At 39.1% G+C, this 20,046-nt stretch overlaps 1 protein-coding gene across 1 annotated transcript in view; it reads right to left on the bottom strand.

The window, feature by feature from the left end:
* Window positions 1–1,852, bottom strand: part of esr2b (estrogen receptor 2b) — a 44,071-nt gene extending 42,219 nt beyond the window's left edge. Inside the window, exon 1 of the mRNA XM_022191872.2 lies at window positions 1,615–1,852. The gene's annotated coding sequence lies outside the window, so the exon portion shown is untranslated. The remainder of the gene's footprint in view (window positions 1–1,614) is intronic.
* Window positions 1,853–20,046: the final 18,194 nt, after the last annotated feature.

Raw genomic sequence — 20,046 nt, 5'->3', positions numbered from 1 at the left:
AAAGATGGAAATGAGACATAGTTTGTTGGACATCCTCTCTACAGACTTCCACAACTTTATTCTAATGCAAGATATTGACCATTTTTGATACCTTTCCATTCATTCAAGCTCTTTTTGGGGGGGATTTATAGCAAGTTTTTTTTTTCGGCCAGCCGCAGAAAAACATGAAATTCTTTGAAGAAACAGATAAAATCATTTATGAAATAGACCTTTAATTGCAAACTAAACACGAGAAAAGACGGAAAGAAGATGCAGTTTTCTGGATAAGATTAATTTAACGCCACTTATCCGCTCTACACACTTCCATAGCTTCATTCCAATGCAAAATATTGACTATTTTTGAGACGTTTCCATTCATTTAAGCTCCTTTTTGGTGGTTTGTAGCATTTTTTTTTCCAAATATGAATGAAAATGTTCACATTGGGGATGTTTAATCGATTAAAGACGCTGAAATTGACCACAAACCGATCTTTCAGTTGCTCGATGACTTTCCATAAACGTTTAATTAAAGCATTTTTCATTTTGCTGCAAAAAAAAAAAAAAAATCTCAACTTCCTTTCATCTGCAGGACCGAAGGAGGTGCAGCCAAACAAAGGAAGGAGGATTTTCAGTCGGATATGAAGCCAAAAATGTTCAAAATGAATGAATCCAGGCTGGTTTTCTTTCCACAAAACATTGCTTGAAGTCTTTTATACTGATTTGTCAGTGGTTCTTTTAAGCAAACATGGATTAAAAGTCAGAAAACTCTCAGAAAAATGGAAATTTCAATCGAACAGTCAATCTGTGGCTGAAACACAGGACAGATATGAAGCCAACAGGGTTCAAAATGAATGAATCAAGGCTGTTTTTCCCTCCCACAATCAATTCTTTATCTCTTCTAGATAAATTAGTTGCTGTGTTTTAAACCAGCATGAATAAAAAGTTGATAGCTGCTTGGAGAAATGGAAATTTTAGGGCGTAACCGCAACCAGAAGACGTCCAGAAAACAGGCAGGAGAAGACTGAATCTGGAAAGCGTAAATGAAAAATCTAAAACCCAGACTGACGAAATGCAGCAGAAGCAGAAATAAACGAGTTTCATTCATTGTGTTGCTTCTGAGTCACGGATCAACTGAACATCTCCTGCATTTACAGGAAAATAAATAAGATTTGGGTGGAAAATTTGAGTTTAATCCTTTTGTTAGAAGGAAATTCATTGAATCTATCCCTTTTTTGTTTTCATAAATGAGCATTTAACTGTATTTAAGTGGGAAACTGTGCAAAACATTCTTGGAAAATGGCTTTAAAAGCTCCACAAACTGTTTTTGTGAATAAAAAAACAAATTCTGCACATTGCAACCAGCTGCAGTCATATCTGAAGGAGCTTCATATAAATTAATGGCTTTTAAAGAGAACAGTTGATGGTTTAACTCAATTAAATGAGACTTTTTTTTGCAATAAAACTCCAACATAAAGACCAAAATAGACAAACACGTTTTAAACTTCATCCTGCATGAATTAAACAGTGAAGTCCTGCAGCTGCCTGAGCAAAAATCACCTTGAAGCAGGTGTTTCTGTCTGCGTTCACACTTTCTTAACTAAAAAAAACACCACAAACATGAGTTCAAGCACCGACCTGAGATCTGATCAGCAGATCAGCTGGACTTCTGTCGCGTCTTTGCGCCTCCAAAACGCGCCGCCGCCGCAAAAACGCTCCGCAGAGCGCAGGAAGCAGGGGAAACAAGAACGCGTAAAAAGTGAAACTAGACCCGCAGATCGCTTATTCCTCCGCGGTATTCCTCCCAGAACTTCTTCATTCCCGGCGTGTCTCTGATATTTCCTCCCATCTGCAGCGGCGCGGAGCAGCCCGGAGGTTTGGCCGCTTGGAGACGTCATGGCCCCGCCTGGTTGGAGAGCTGCCCGGCGGCGGCGCACCGAGGAGGAGGAGGAGGAGGAGGAGGGTCACCGGGACATATGGAGCTGGAAACCCCGGAATGAAAGGCCACACGCTCGATCTCCTTCAGCAGTCATAAAATAAGAACGATGATAAAAACCTGCTTGGTGATTTTACGCGCAAAAAAACCGTAGCTGTACTTTGTGATTTCTCTGCTGTTCAGCTGCTCAGAGTTAATGATTAATGAAGGTGGAACACAATCAAAGCAGGAGGCCAAGGGGGCTCCAGAGCACCGTAAAAAATTAGAAAAAGTAGGTTAAACCGAGTTGACACGCATCTCTTAAGAACTACGTCCATTTTCTATATAAAACTTGCTTCCATCCACTTGTAAAGATCATCCATGGCAGTCTGATGTTTCTAATGAGCCCTATCACTTTGTTATCTATGACGGAATCATTGAAACACACGAGCTACTTCATACTTGTCTTTTTTGGGTACCATGCGCAAAGTTTTCTACTGTTGTTTGGAGCAACATAACGGATGAGACCACAGTTATCCTCATGTGACTTCCTCTCTGCTTATGCTTAAAGGGCTTCTCTGGTTGGTGATAAAACCTCTAAGAACTAAACACTGTGAATCAAGTTACATATTAAGAAGTTTTTCATTAAAAATAATAATACAATACCTCATGGAGCTGCAAACAAAGTTAAACCCGGATTTTCAGTGGAGTTTACCTTTAAAAGTCAGTCTGTTACGTTCCTTTGTACACTTAAAGCTTGATGCTGCTGTAATTCTACTCAGTGGCATCAGGGAAATGGTCTTCTACCACATCTGACACCTTAATTTCCAATGAATCTTGAATGCAGGACAAGATTTTAAGCTGTTTTCCAGAGCTATCAGAAATGCCAGCTGCCTTAGCATAAAGAAAACTTATACTAGTCAACATTTGGAGCACTTTTCTTTGATTTTCTTTCCCTCCTTTGTTGGCATGGCCTTGAGTCTGTGTGGAAAATACAGCACTACAGTAGTCTAACAGAGTTGCAACACATTTTTGTATCCCGTCAACCCTGTGGTCGTTTCTGATTCTCTGCTGTGTGGTGTTTTTGTCCTGCGTTATATAATAGTGTCCATTCAGTGCTTTAAAGGTAACCAAAGACTGTTGTGACTCTAAAAGACGAGCAGTTAGCGATGGTAGTAACAGCGGCAGGTGTTTGTCATGGTTTCTTGGTAATATCTGCACATCTTCCACAAAAACTGTTAAAAAAAACAATAAACAGCCTTGGAAGAAACCTGATACCAACCATCGTGATATCCATCATCTCTGATTGGGGTTTAAGGTTTTGTTTGGCCAACTAACACAAAAAAAAACCTGGACATGTTAAACTTTCCGTACAGTAGTCCTCAGGTTGTCAGATGTGACTGATGAAGGTGTCAAACTTTGGCTTTAAGGATCAGTCAGTCAACTTTTTTTACGTGAAGTTGGTCGATTTGATTCATTTTTCATAAAGAAGTGGTTGAATTTTGCACACCAGAGATATGCATGAGCAACCTAAAGGTCAGAATAATGGATTTCTGTGCGGATATTTAAAAAAAAGACGACGCAAACTGCCACCAAAGTGATTGATCACACAACAGCACAGATATTACATCCCTGACTTGTTTTTGTGTTTAAGATAAGCTTTGATTAATCCCAAAGCGCTGTCGGTATCTGCAGTCTTACACAATAAAAGGGGATGGTGCAGAAATGTTGGAAATGAGACGCGTTCATAAGTGCTGTTGATATTGTTGGCCCCACACATGAACATGGTCACACTCTCAATCTTGTTGTTACTCATAGTCTTACTGTTTCTAACCTTGAGATTTGTGACGCAATTTTCTCTGATCATCTGCCTATCTTTTTGAAATCCCCCTGTCCTGTGCCGTAACCAAACCATGCGTGACTGCGTGTCATGGCCGTATGGTTAACTCCTCCACCGCTGCGCACCGCTGCTCTGTTCTGAACGTAGATCAGTCTGCTCAAACAGATCCATTGATGATTTTTGCGCTGGTTTTAATTCCACTTGCAGAGCTGCATTAGATATTGTTGCTCCTGTGAAACTCAGGCTGTCTAAACTAAAGCCTGATCCCTGGTTGAACGACGTTACGTACGCTGCCAGACGTGAACGCAGAAAGAAAATGGAAAAGGGAAAAGCTACGTGTGTCTTTTCAGAATCTGAGAGATAGTTGGCATTCCTATCAAAAAAACCATCAGATACAAAAACTAGTCACTTTTCTGACATCATTGTTTCCAACGGTAACAACCTACGTGTACTGTTTGATACAATTAAAACCATTCTCAGTGCTCCAGAACCTCACTGCCCTGAGGACCCATTGAAAATGTGTGAGGACTTTTTGTAGTTTTTCATTAGCAAAGTGGAGAGCATTAGAGCCCTTATCAGTCGTCCTGCGTATGACCCAGGCACTTCAGTAACTTATTCTGCTACTTTTAATCAATTTGAGCCTGTCAGCCTGCATCTTTTGAAACAAGTTTTTGGTCACATGAGAATTACAGGCTCCCCCACTGATGTGATTCCTCCTCGTCTTTTTAAAGAGGTCTTTCCGACATTGGCACCTTATGTCCTAGATATTGTTAATGACAGCTTGGCCAGTGGTGTTGTTCCTTTATGTTTTAAATATGCAGTGGTACAGCCTCTGTTAAAGAAACCAAACCTTGATCGACAGGAACTCTCCAATTATCAGCTAATTTCCAAACTTCCTTTGCTGTCCAAAATACTGGAAAAAATTGTGTATATTCAGCTGAGCTCATTTTTAGATGAATATGGAATTTCTGAGGTCTTCCAATCAGGATTTAAAACTGACCACAGTACTGAGACAGCTTCGTTGAGGGTTTTTAATGATGTTCTTCGGGCTTCCGATTCTGGTCATACTGTTGCTCTTCTCCTGTTGGACTTAACAGCAGCCTTTGACACGGTGGATCATCAGATTTTATTGTCACGGTTGGAGAACTGGGTGGGAATCAAAGGTTTAGCTTTAGCTTGGTTTAAATCTTATTTGTCCAACAGAAGCTTTTCTGTCCGGGTTGGGGATGCTGTTTCTACTGCGGCCCCTCTGATGTGTGGCGTACCGCAAGGGTCAGTGCTTGGACCCTTGCTGTTTTCATTGTACTTGTTGCCCCTTGGGTCAGTTCTGCGTAGACATGGTGTGTCATTTCATTTTTACGCAGATGACTGCCAAATTTATCTGCCTTTGTATCAGTCCAAGTCCCTTCTTGAATGTCCTAAAGACGTAAAATTATGGATGGCGTACAATTTTTTGCACTTCAATGAGCAAAAACTGAGGTTTTGCTGTTTGCTCCCAATGACTCTACTCGTGTGGTCAAAGCTGAGCTCGACCCTTTAAACCAGGCCGTAAGCTCGGTTGTGACAAATCTGGGTGTAAAGATGGACTCTGTTTAGAAATTAGACGCCCAGATTAGTGCTGTTGTGAGGTCACGTTTTTATCATTTGAGGCAACTTGCCAAAGTAAAGTCTGTTTTATCACCTCACAACTTTGAAATTTTGATTCACGCTTTTATCGCCACTCATTTAGATTACTGCAATGCACTTTACTCAGGACTCAGCAAAACCTCACTGTCGAGACTACAGTTGGTTCAAAATACTGCCGCTCGACTCTTAACAGGATCACGAAAATTTATTCATATAACTCCCATCCTCCAATCCCTCCACTGGCTCTCCGTGCACCTCCGTATTGATTTTAAACCTCTTTTATTTGTTTTTAAATGTCTTCATGGTCTGGCACCCCTGTACTTGTGTGATCTGCTGGCTCCCCACATCCCATCTCGGTCACTGAGGTCAGCAGATCGGGCTTTACTGGTGGTGCCAAAGACTAAAAAGAAATCGAGAGGGGATTGTGCTTTTTCTGTGGCTGCTCCTAGATTGTGGAATGAGCTCCCACTACTTATTAGATTTGCAGACTCTCTCTCTACTTTTAAATCTCTTTAAAAGCACATTTTTTTAACTTGGAGTATGGCTCAGTTTAGAGCTGGCTTTTATTGTACAACCTGTGTTTTATGTCGTATTTTTATGCTCACACTATTTTATTTATTTTATTTTGTTTTAACATGTACAGCACTTTGGTCGACAGTGTCGTTTATATCTTGGACGAACCAACAACAGCTGCCAGAAACACCCCCTCTGACCTGCTAGCAACAGCACCAGAAGATGAAACTTGACTTGTGGAAGTAAATGAAGTTCCCAGAAACCGCAGCTATGATGATCTGAAAGCCACGTGCAGATGTTAGAAAACCTCCAGAAAGATCGTCCTCTTACAAATCACTTCCTGGGCAGAATGCGAGACGAAGCCAATGAAAAACAGGGTAAATCCCAATGAGGCAGTGGAAGAACATCGAGAAACAGGTGGTAATCCCATCAAAGCGGGACGGAAAATCAGGTACTGATAATTACTGATCATCTTTAACCACTTACTTTAATGAAGACTATCAGAAAGCAAGGTCGAATTTGATTTGAACAATTTTGGTCTGAATTTAACCAATGTAGACTGTTTCAACAGATTTCCCATAGTCTGAATAAAGTTGGGGAAGTTCTGTCTTTAAAAATTAGGATGATATACACTACCATTCAAAAATTTGGGGTCATTTAGAAATGTCCTTATTTTTTAAATAAAATCTTTTTTTTCCAATAAAGATAACACTAAATGAATGATAAATCCAGTGTAGACATTGTTAATGTGGTAAATGACTATTGTAGCTGGAAACGGCTGATTTTTAATGGAATATCTCCATAGGGGTACAGAGGAACATTTCCAGCAACCATCACTCCTGTGTTCTAATGCTACATTGTGTTAGCTAATGGTGTTGAAAGGCTCATTGATGATTAGAAAACACTTGTGCAGTTTCGTTAGCACATGGATAAAAGTGGGAGTTCTCATGGAAAAACATGAAATTGCCCGGGTGACTCCAAACTTGTGAACGGTAGTGTAATTAGAATGCACCAAGAAGCTGTCTGAAGCCAGCCGTTCTAACAATGCTAAGTGGTAGCATATCTTCAGCAATGCAGCCTGTACAGTTGGGGTGTTCTGTCAGACAGTGTTGTTGCTGAGTTCCTCTCCGTCATGTTTTTTTTAAGATGTGGGTTGTGAGGGCGGAGGCGGTTACGATGGTACAACATGTTTATTGTCCCACTGTTGGTTGAAACAGTTTCCCTGCGAAGTTCACACACCGCGGTTTGGTTTCAAATTCCCAAAAAGATGCTATATTGGGAAGCAGAATTGTCCTTTTTTATCCACGGTTCCCTCTTCATCTGCACTTTCTCTGTCACTCTGCTTCTGTAATTGTATAGCATGCTGGTGGTGCAACCGAACAACAACTTGTTAAACAACTGGAACACTCCATTTCTAAGAAATATGACCGTTTTTAGCCCAAGGAGGGAGTGTGCTTGAAGTCTGTTGATGCAACCAAACTTCCAAAAGAGCTGATCTGTTCAACTGATCAATATAAACAAACAGTCCCGTAAGAAACTTGACAACCACCATCATGAGGTGGGGTCTTGGGTTTTGTTTAGCCTGGATATGTCAAATTTGGTTCATGGTACAGCCATACCGAATGTGGATGATGAAGGTGTAGAGCTTAGGAACTACCACGCAGCTGTCTGTAAACAAGGTCTTGGCTGATAGTGGTTCAGTAGTTTATTAAACTACAAGGGGATTGGATTCCTATTTTATGAAGAAATAGTTGAAGTGAGACTATCGAAGATTTTCTACCTTCTTTCAACGAAACGTGACATCACAAACAGATGTAGACATGTAAATAAAAATAAATAAGGACGCAGGAATGATCTCAGCTTAAATTCAGGTAAAATAAAGAAACCTGGAGCTGCACGTAGGACGACCAGGACGAAGCTGCTGCAGTTTAAGATCCTCAACGGATGGTAAGGATCCGATATCAAACGGAGACTTTTACCCCAGTGTCAAGTCCGTTAGCCCTAGAACCAGGCAAGCGCATTCTTTAGGTGGAGATTTCGGCGGGAAACTGGGCTGTCTATATCTTAAGACTGCAAATACAATCTCAAAAGGGCAACAACTAGCTGCAGCCTCGACTAGTAGAAGTCTGCAGGTGTGGATGATAGCAACAAGAAGACCAGGCAGACTATCCTGCCTTGGAGGACCTGAACACAAACCATGGAGAGGGTGAAGGAACTTTATTATCAAAGGACATGATTGGCTGTTTATGATCTAGGTAGAGAGCATGTTGGGAGTTTCCTCATTCAAGCAAACTTTGCTTTTTTGATATGCGCTTTCGAGGTGGTTCATATCCGATGCATTTTAGCGAAACTACTGAACAACTTCCTTGTCGTTACAGATTAAGAGTCTATAGCCGGTACATTTTGCTATCGTTTTGTCGCTCTGGACCATGTTAAAACACCAGACACACCCACAGATGACAGGAAATTTCACCGCTGATATGTCCAGGTGTGATAATATGATGCATGTCAACAAGTCATTCCATTTTTTGGTTTTAAAAATATTTTGTGTTCGTAACCCCATCTGGAATGTCACTAGTTTAAAGATAGCAGTTGAGTTTCCAACAGTTACCTGCTGCTGCCACTTGGGGTTGCCACTGTACAGAGTTACCTTTAAAGCAGCTTTGTTCTGTCCTTGATTACAAACTTTAAAATATGTTTTTCATTTTGGTTTAACAAATCATCTATAGTTCAGACTCCGTTACCACTGTAGCCCAAACCTTCAAATAATGCTGGCATCATTAATACAGTGTAAAGCTAACTGTACACGTAAACATCACTTTCAAAACCTTTCAGGTGCTCTGGGAGATGATAATTACTCCAGTAAAGTGCTTATTTCACCAACTAGCCACATTAAAGTGCCACAATTAATCGCATTTATTGCTGTTAGTCTTTTTGCGTAGGTGTTGCTTTTTAAAAAATGCGATCCGACTAAACCTCAGCGTGACTTCGCAGTGATGTGAAACTAGCGACTCACAGTCACTGGATTTGATTCTTATCTCTGATTTACATTTTCCAAGTACATCTCAGAAGTATAAGGTCATCCTGCTTCATTTCAGAGGCCTCTCTTTCTTTGACCTCCCATCAACATGCAGCTGAGGAGCTCTGCAGGCTCCCGGTCGCATATTTCACGGCCCAAATGAGATCAGTTAAGCGAGTTGAGCTGCGAAGCTTGTTTGACATTTTTAAAATACTTTGAGGCCACTGCAGAGGGTCAGGAGGGCAAACGAAAGTGATTTTGTCCTTTAAACTAAAAGTCTGTGCTGACTGGTGACAATCTGTTCGATGATAGTTGTAAAAGCAACAATAAATCGCTCTGTTGGACCAGAAATTCAAATAATAACTGAGGTTTAAATTAACTGAGTTTATCTCTTTTGTCTTTGGGTATTAGTTGCTATGATTTAGGGTTTTTCAAGTACTAACTAGGTGAGCCAGCGTAGGAAATAGTTGGACTTTCATGTAGATGATAACGATGTGGAGACATTAAAGTTTCAAGACCTGCAGTTGACCACTGAACCTGAACCACTTTTAATGTTTTTGGGTTTTTTTTATCAAGACATTGACCAAATTTAGAAACTCCCCAGATGTCAAACTGACTGAGCATCCTACAGAACAATGTATTTAATCAGGTTCACACCACGTAAAAACAACCACGAACTCAGATAGAAGAAGGTTTAAGTGTCTTAACAACTGTATCAGGATTAAATGGGTCATTTCTCCCAATAAAAACATCAAACAAACCAACAGAAGTTTTAAGAGGTACAACTGATTAAAGTTGGTCTGTGACACTTTCACAAAAAAAAAAAAAACAGCCCTTTAACCTAACCATTGACTCAAACATCCATAAGAAGCAAAAAAACAAACCTGAACCGTGATGCCTCAATATAACCTACAGGACCAAATGGATCTCTTACCAATGTCCTGGTTCACCACTACAGAACACAACAAGAGGTCCATGTCCATGGCCTGATCAGTGTTGTTGTGGCAACACCATGGGAACCCACATATTGAAGCTAATGGCTGCATTATTCCAGGGTTGTCGAATGAAAACAGACATATTGGGGAAACTTTCAAACTTCCCAACAGCAGTATGTGATCATGTCTGGTTGGAGGATTCTCAAGCTCTTTGTTTCACAGTTTGTGAACAGTCAACATCACAGCTCCTGGAGTCAAAGTTTACCAAACCCCAACTCTAGCCAAAGGCTTCACTAAAAGGATTCTCAAATTTTGAACGTTGGTCCACATCCTGCAACTCAGTAAAAACATCAATCCAACCAACAGTTTGAAGACTTAGTGTTGACTAAAACAGTTCTGTGAGACTTTCAACTTAAACTTGAAGGGTTTGGAAGCAGAGTGTTCTCACTCAGTTTCTGTAGATTTTGAGGAAAATGGGTTCAAAGTTTTGTGTTTTCAACAACGGTCTAACAGTTGAAGCGCTGCAGTAATGTTGTATTTGGGTTGTGGGTTAGACCACTCTGCTTCTAACCCCCTCAGCTGGGCTGTTCTGTCTACAAATTGTATGATAGGGATGTTCAATCTAATAATTGCTGAGTAAAAACAGCAATAAATCATGGAATTAGAAGGTTTCAGTCTCTAAATCTGGTTTATAAGGGTCATTTTTCTCAGCAAAAGCATCAGTCAAACCAACGGTCTGCTGATCAAAGAAGTTCTGGTCAAACTTTTAAATCTATAAACAAAAAAGATGTCGAATCAACCAAATATTGGGCATAACGTATAAAATCTGAGTTTTAGCAGCTTTAACCCGAACAAATCTGCTCTTAAAACCACTTGTTTAAACTGATTTGTGTAGATTTTGTGCGTAAACACCCTACATGGATGGAAATCTAATGTTCTGTTGCCGGTTAGTTGTCTGGAGTGTTTGAATGCTTGAAACGTGACGTACTGAACATAATCCACAACAGAGCTGGAGGAGAGGAAGAAATGGAATCTGGAGAGAGTCCAGCTTGTCTCAGATGATTCATTCATTTCTTTTCAAATACAGAATACTTGTTCTGATACTTAGATTCTCTCTCTGCCTACTTCAATTATCTTCTGATAATTCTATTTTGCAGTATCAGTCAGCGACACACTCGGCAGCGCGACGCTACGGAGCAGCACCAGCAGACTATTTCCACAAAAATCCTGAGTGAAGGAGGAACTGTGTGTTCCCTCTCGTCTCCTTTAGCCTTTGCTCCAGTAGCACAGAGAGAAAACCAGCGAGAGAGAAAAGAGAAAAAGCGTCCTCCCCCTCCAACTGGGAATCGTGTCTGTGTGGGAAGAAAAGGCCGCGAACTGCACTGTGTGTTTGAGCGAACCAATCACGTGTCCGGCTAAAGTTTCTGCACTGATGTGGAGTCCGGATTCTTTGCAAATGCAAGCTGAATCATCTTTTGGCCATTTTTTTCTTCCTTAATCATGTCTGAATTAGTTTCCTCGGCCCTCTGTGCTCCGGCTGCTCCGGCGGTAATGACAAACCGGGAGAGGAGGTTGGATTCCCGGCGCTTTCATCCGACGGTTGCCTATTACTCCTGTAATGGGCTGAATATTCAGCTGCATGTACTCTGAAGTGAAGCTCAGGTTAGGTCAGGAGAGGACTGATGAATCATTATATCTGTACAGATTCATCTCCTAAATATCGGAGCTGAGCAGAGAGCAGGTACAGGGGAAACCGAACGAATCACCTCGGTGGAGCTGGAGGGGAAGTCGAGCTCAAGTCTGACCCCAATTGGGAATTTTTGCATGATTTCAAATCAGTTCTTTAATTTTAGATACATTTTAAACTAAATTGGATTCCAAAATTAGATTTGACTTGTGAATTTAGATCAACAACTTAAACTAATCTAGTTAATAACAGCTGCACAGGTGTATGCAAAATGAACGACCTTTTTCTATAGAAGAACAGTCTGACCCACCAGACGTAAACTATGGGTGTAAGTCTGCCTGTTCATGATAAATGTACAGAAGGAGATTTTTAACCCTTTAAGCTTCAGTCAATTCCAGCCATTTTCAGTACAAAAAAATGGCTAATATTCTATTTTTAAATTAAAAAAATGACGAAAAATACAGGGAATATTGGATGGGCATCGCGAGGTGCATTTCCTTGAAAACGACCGATTCGGGGATTTTATACCGACTTCAGGACATGTTTTGGACAAAATAGTTTACTGGCTTGTGTCATCTGATGTAAAAGGTTGGATTATGGCCGTTTTTTGTGGAATCTTTTTTTCTGTGTGTAATAATAAACCCGGAAATGTGAGTCGCGCTGTGTGCTTTGAAGCCGTGTATAGAGAACGGATGGATGAATATTTGTTTTTGTCGGACAAATGTGTTTTTCTCACCCGCTGTGGTAATCACATCTGAAAGTGGTTTATACCGGCGGATTCATGAGAATCTAAGCTTTCCATCGGCGTATAGTGTTTGTATAATCGCGTTTGCAGCCGTCGGACGTTCTTGAAATTCCTATGCAAATTAGTAGGTGTACTGCCGGCGGTACACTGAAGTTTAAGGGGTTAATTAAACTTCTGGGGTCAAGGAAGAGGTGTACAGTAAACTTTCGCAGTTTTTCTTGAAAATCTTCTGAAACTCCATTGAAACTTTTCTCAAATTATTGACAAAACAATCGCTACTGAAAGTCCAATTTACACCAAGGCAGTTTAGATGATGGTTAGAAATTGGCATCTGATCTCAAACCAGTCCTTCAGCCAAGTAAAAAAAATTCTCAGACTGCAGTTTCTCAAATGTCCACTAGAGGCTACTTCCAAAATGAGTCAACCTCCATAGAACTCCATGTTAAAAAGTCCAACTTTACAGCACAAATACACAAGTTTGCAACCTGAAACAACAACAGTTTTGGTTTCTATTGCTAAATCCTTGTTTATGATAAAAATACGGAAGGAGATTTTTAATTAAACTTCTGGGATGAAGTAACACATATTCAGTAAACTTCAGTAGCTTTTCTTGAAACCTTTCTCAAACTCTTGACAAAACAATCCATTGAAAGTCCATTTTTTCACTAAATCAGTTTAAATGATGCCTCCAAAACGAGTTGACCTCCATGTTAAATGTCCAAGTTTACAGCAGAAATGCTAACAGTCTGACAATATAAACAGCCTGGTTTTAGTGTCTATAACTAGTTTTTCTGTTCAAGACAACTAAGCAAGAGCTGAATTTATATTCAACTCACTCATTTAATTTTTTGAAAGGCTGGAAGTTACTCATAATTAAAAGTGTTGCCGCTTTTGGTGAGGTGGGTGCTGTCATGGAGGATTTTAGGAAGAAGTTATGGCTTTAGTTTTCCTAAAACACCAACAGATTTGTTAGTCGGTGGTTGTTTTTCTTGTTTTGACAACTTGAAGTCCATCTAAAGTTGCTGATTAAACCTTTAATTGTGCCTTAAGGCTTAAATGTAGGTAGAGTTCTATCTCTAAGCAACAAGTCAGGAGCAAAACCAATCTGAAAGAAACCTGTAAGTGACATCCAAGCATGGCTGCAGTCAACAAGAGTAGAAGGAAAACCAAAAGACCCACAAAGAAGAGAATCAAAAAACTGTGCTCATATTCCAGAGAAAATCGGCAGCTGGGAAACTTTATTAATCAACAGGAGAACAGCTCCACGATCTTTATCTGGATGAAATCACAACAACATATGACTCAACTTAAAGATATTTCTTTGACCTTGTGTCAAACTATCGCTGAATCATTTTAAACTCTCTCCTGAGCACTGAGTACGGGTGTGGAAAAAGGGTAAATACGCCAAAGACTCCAGGACATCCTACTACAGAGAAAGAATTCAGCAGTTTGCAGCCAGCATGTTTTTCTAGCTGTTCTGTCCCACAATCCTCAGTGTCGTTACTTCACGGTGTGTTGCACAACTACAAACAAGAGTCAGCCTCACAGATGACAGCTTATTGTGTAACACAGACGGCGACAATCAGGACTTTAATACGACCAATCTAGTGTTTTCCAACTGCACGCATGTTATTCTATAAAATCTAAACAGCAGATATGAAGTATAACAATTCTGCATCCATTTAAATCACAGCAGCAGCCGACGGCATCTTCACTGAACGTGCAAATTCTAAAAATTAAATTAAAAAAAAATCGACCGAAACGCTCTAGTGCAAGGTGGAAAGGATTTAAAGATTTTTAAAAAATATATATTATAATTACTATACAAGAAAATACGAAATTTACGACTTTTTTTATTATTATCAAAAAAAATAAAATAAAAAAATACAGAAAACATTTTCGGAAAGCAAAGAATTTATCACAAAATGTAAAAAAAAAAAATCTAACACAAAAAATCTATAAATATATATTATAAAAATAAATTTAAAATATAGATCAAAATATATTACTTTTTATAATAAAAATAAAAATACCAAATATAAAAAATCTATAAATATAAAAATATTTTTCTATTATTAAAAGATAATATAAAAAACATACAGAAAATATAAAAAACTAAGAATGTAACAAAATGTAAAAATCTGAAATATTTTTAAAAATCAATAAATACTATATAAAAGAAGAATTTTAAAAAATGTACTTTATTATCAAAAAACAAATTAAAACTAACAATACAAAATATATTTTTTAAAAACAAAGAATTCATCACAAAATGTAAATATATGAAATATAAAAAAATCAATAAATAATAAATTAAAAAATAAATATATATCTAAAAAATGTTTTTTAAAAAAATCATTAAAAAAATTGCAAAGTTTCAAGATTCAACCAGTGCTTTTTAAATGTTTAATCTTTTATTATGATTTGTAGTTTGAAAGCTTGTTATTTGTTCTGCCAAACGCTGCGGAGCAGAAAGTATAATATTCCCACTAAAGTGCTGCTTTCTTTCATTTTAAACGCTCTGAAGGTTTAATTACTGGACGTTCTGGTGGAAACTGGGAGTGAAGAGCAGCAGCAGAACTTACCTTGAACTCTGGTTCTTCCGTCTCGTGGAAATCCCCCCCCCCCCCCCCCGTCTGGGAAATTTAGGGCTTTTCTGAATTCTCTGGCAGCACATCGGCTGCTTCGGGTCCTTGACCTCCAGACTGAACCACATGGTGGCGGCTTTTCATGAGAAACTCCCTAAAACCCAGACAGAAGTCGACAGTTCACACCTCAGACACTTTAAACAACTCATTTACATTAGATTTAGATTACAGCAAAAACAAGTAAAGACGTGGATGAAATGTTGGAGAAACTGAGTTCTTAATTCAAACATAAAGCTCCAATATTCACATTTTTTAATCCAACAAACATCATCTTCAATTAAAACATCAACAGAGTCCAAAAGTGAATTAATCCGCCACAGAAAATAGACCCTAACAGATGCTCTATTTACTCCTGTGTAACGTACATTTACTAAAATACTGTACTTAGTTTTTAGGTAGTTGTACTTTTTGTTGCTTTTTTTTTTTGTCCAGTTTTGTAAATATTACAGCAAGCTTTTCAACTAGAACACTGTTAAAGATTCAGACATTTTTAAATCAAGTGTAACTGGATATTTCATCAGATTCACTTTATCCACACAAAGACATTAACTTTCGGTATTCTCTGCTTGTTGCTGAGGGATTTCTGGCGTTTGTTCGCCCGCGTTGGTCTTTAAAAGCCAAAAACCTCAAACACAGAGGATGAAACCAGAGACTGAAGCTGACAACGTATAAAGTGACCAGTTTTTAATTGGAGTGACCCAGCAGAGCTCCAAAACATTTACTGAACACTGATTCTGTTTTTTCTTCACTGATGCAGCTCACACCATCACCTTTAAAACTTGGGTTCAATATTATGCTATTAAAGTACATAAAAAACAGAAAAATACTCATTTTGATGAACAATCAGCTCATAAACTTGTATTTACATTAGTTCTTAAAAGTACAGCTGCAGCGGTGCTTCAGATACTGAACTCTGATAAATGAGTGATCCTCTAATGTGAGTTAAACAGTTCGTCTTCTACAAACTCCACACAGAAAATAGACCTAAATTCCTACATTCAGTTGCTCTACACCATCACAGCTCCCTGTTGCCATGGAGACCCTGAGGTTGTTTACTCAACCTGAGCCTCGCGGTGGATAAAGTGTTCTTCCACTGCATGGAAATGTTTTCTGCATTCATGTAATAACCGTTTTTCATCATGTCTGATGCACTTCTATCTTGTGTTATCTTATCTTCTTCTAGCATGTGGTTCGGATGATAAATATCTTTGATTTTGTAATGACTGAATAATCTTTCAAATTTAGAATGACATTGTTCCACAACTTGTTCACAGAAATGTCCTAGAGCAGGGATGTCAAAGTCATTCCACAAAGGGCCGGCGTGGCTGCAGGTTTTTGTTCCAACTAAGCAGCATCACACCTAGGGTTGCAAAATTCCAGGAATTTTCAAAGTTGGAAACTTTCCATGGGAATTAACGGGAATATATGGGAATTAACAGGAATTAACGGGAATATATGGGAATAAACGGGAATAAATAAGAAATTTACAAAATTGAAGGTTGGCCCTTAACAGGGAACTTAAATATAGTTGGGGGGGATATATTGTAGCATAGTCTTGGCTAAAACAACCAGATTTAATGCAAGTACACTCCTCAATCACATGCACACAGCACACTGCTTACTGCAGGGCTATTGAGGCCACGCCCCCTACATGCACTGTGCATTCCTCCATCACATGCACAGGTGATTTCTTGAAGCCTGGAGGCCACACTTTTGAGCTCAAAGCACAAGACTATTGAAGCCACGCATTTGAGCCTGCGGACTATATAAAGTCAAGGAAGTTTTGATAATATCATGGGGTAAATATATCTACCCAAGCCCTGTTAACTTGCAAATATTAAATAAAAATGTATTAATACAGTAGCTAACTAGCTGGTAAGTTAGGTGCTAAATGAAAGCTATTTTTCCTTTCATTGACCATTTAAGAGGCTAGCTAATTATAGTGGTAGCTACCTCAAATTTGATCATTTTACTTTTTGATTGGGTGGGGGAGGGGGTGTGTATTTACTCAACATTCATGTTTTGGTTGTTCATTAAAATTATTGTTCATACAAGAATAAAAACTAAAGTTCTACTGAAATAAATCTGTTGAAATGTCATGTTTTTGTATTATTTTGCATGGATGTCTGCTTATGACAAAAAATATTTACATTTATGTTTGGATATGATACAGTTTGTTTAAATTACCCCCAATTTCCAGTTAATTCCCAGAAATTCCCAATAATTCCCATGGAAAGTTTTTAATTTGGAATATTTCCAAAATTCCCCAGCTTAACTTCCCATGGAAAGTTTCTGGAAATTTACTGGAAATTTTCAGCCCCTTTGCAACCCTAATCACACCAGACGTGACTCATTTAATCAACCGATCTCAGTCTCCAGACAGGTGATTGGTCAGACTGTGTGCTGTAGATATGTTGGAGCTAAATGCTGTAGCCTAGAGCACACAGTCTGACCGATCACCTGTCTGGAGACTGAGATTGGTTGATTAAATGAGTCACGTCTGGTGTGATGCTGCTTAGTTGGAACAAAAACCTGCAGCCACACCGGCCCTTTGTGGAATGAGTTTGCCATCCCTGTCCTAGAGGCTTCTGGTGTCTATCGACGAATTCATTCATGTCTTGTTAACACATGTACCTTTGCTGTGATGGACAAATTCAGACTTTGGTAGCAAGTTGCAAAGTTTGCCACCTCGTCCTTGAAAGACGCATCCAAGGTGTACCCAAAACAGGAATTCATTGCTTCCTGCAATGCAACAAAGCGTTTGTGAAAGGGCTGAAGCTCTTCTGGTAACATATTCTGCAACATGTCTAAGTTTTGCAGGAGTCTAGAGCATTCGTTGCCCTCAAAGCACTGACCGTGGTACTCCTCTTTGATGATAAACAGAGCTTTTGAACTACATGCACAACCTTTTTCGTGCAGTAATGCATTTCAACTCATACCACATTTAAAAATTGTTGCTTTAGTTTAAGGATTTTCAGGCATGTTCTGAAGTTTTTGTACAGTATAAGCCTATGTAGGGATATATTACCTGGCAGGTAAGAAAGTGTGTAACACATTGTTATAATTATTAAGGTAGTTTAGGCTTTAGCTGCTTAAATATAATACCAATGCAAGCACCTTTGCAAAGAAAAGTATAAGGATAAGTAACAACGCGTTCTTGTTTGAGGCAAATGGGTTCATGGTGTGATCAGTAAATTTACTAGTATTTGAATTTGCCACAGATTTAGTTATCACAAATTTGCAATGGGGTCATCAACAACGACCATTTACTGATGTATCCTTTTTCAGTTTTGAATGTGCTATATCACTTTTGGAAAGATATATGTGAAGTATTGCCTGACTTTTTCTTAGAGAAATGGGATAAATCTGCAGTGTGATATAATTCAATTTTTGCAACATTTTGCAAACCGATGATTTAGATCTTGGGCTCAAATTGAAGCCAAGAACCTATACTAGAAGACTGCGTTGACAGAATTTGTGGGCATTTTTTTTAACCCTGGACTTCATTCAAGGACACTGAGCTCCATTTAACCTCAAACTGTCCTTTGTGAAAGTAAGTTTACTTTCTTCATAAGGTGTGTATTCTCTGAAATCTACAGTGTTTGAAGCATTGTGTTGCTCTTATTGACTAGGAAGGTTGAACATATTGCTGGAGTGAACAAAAGTTATAGACCATGTTTATCATCAGTTTTGAGTTTCCAGTGACTTCCATAACTGAGTTTTCTCACAAGGAATCATTGAATCAATTCTGCATTTTGGTTCTTGCATAGATCCATTAAAGGTCTTCTAGAAATAGGAAAAAACCTGCTGGGTCAAAAATATACATACAGAAACTAATAATTGGTTAAATTTGTCCATTTTACCTCCGTTTGGTTGTTTTGGTTTCAGTCTTCTGGTTTATCTTTGACTTCTGTGGACAGAACTGGTTCAGTTCAACTAAACTTAACTTGTTTCTTCAGCTTCTCGATGGATCTAAACCAGGACTTTGGGGAGACCATCTAGAACCTTCATTCCAGCCTGATGGAACCATTTCTTTATCATGTCTGATGTCTGGTTGAAACATCCAACTGTGTCCAAGATCAACCTTCTGCTGATGGTTTTAGGTTTGCATGAAGTTGAGTCATCAAAAAGTTATTCATGGTCTCTAGAACTGGATGTAAACTTTTGTTGACGACTTAGAAAAGTCTGCAGTATCCCAGAAATAATCATTAGATCAATGGGTGTATTCGGACCCTAAACATGCAGTAGAATATGTGAAATATGAGTCTTTAATGGATGCTGGTGGAGACGAATAACACCAACAGCTGCAATAAAATCACTTTAGGACTCCATTTGATCAAAATATGCAGAAACACAGATGCAAAATGTCTAATTTTCAGTAATTTTCTGCTCTCAGCTGTGACACAAATGTGACTTTTTGCTGATTTTCTGTGGCTGGCTAAAGCTCTGAAGGGGAACATTTTTATCACGTTCAGCGGCAGAAGTTCCTCTCGGAGAGTCGCCAGAACGTGAAGAGCGAGAGGTCGACGAGCTTCTCCACCGACATCCCGGTTGCCGCGCGACACGAACTCCGAAAACGACGTGGAAGCTACAAATTAGCGTTTGTCACCTAATATGCAGCATAAGAGGGGATAATGATATCCAAAATACCAGTCGAGAGGGAGGCAGTGGTGTTTTCTCTGCAGGCTGCACGCTGGAGAAAAGGATTTTAAACAGAAAACGAGGGAACATGGCGTCCGACCACAGAGAACAGAGTCCATTTTGTGCAGAAACTCGGCCTTAATAGCACCAGTTTAAAGATTCTGCCCTGAAGCGACTCGATGCTCCTCAAATACAAAGTGTTTAAATACGATGTGGTGCATTAAAGCTGCATTTGTTGGACAGAAAAACGCAAAAACAAACCTCTCGTCTTGTCTTGTAAAGTTAATTCTGACATGCTGATTGACAGAATTCTCGTCACAACATTGGAATTTGTTGGAAGTCCAAGTCACCAACATCTGTCCACTATTTAAAGGTCCACAATGGTAAAATCCATTCTTAGTGTGTTTTCTGGTGAAGCTGTTAAGATCTTCTGCCAAACCAACCACTAATAAGTGAGTCAGAATTTGACCCAGCTGCTATCACACCAAACTAACCAAGAGT

The sequence above is a fragment of the Acanthochromis polyacanthus genome, chromosome 1, assembly GCF_021347895.1.
Source record: "Acanthochromis polyacanthus isolate Apoly-LR-REF ecotype Palm Island chromosome 1, KAUST_Apoly_ChrSc, whole genome shotgun sequence".
In the NCBI taxonomy this organism is placed as follows: Eukaryota; Metazoa; Chordata; class Actinopteri; family Pomacentridae; genus Acanthochromis; species Acanthochromis polyacanthus.
This window is presented reverse-complemented; position numbering and strand designations above follow the sequence as displayed.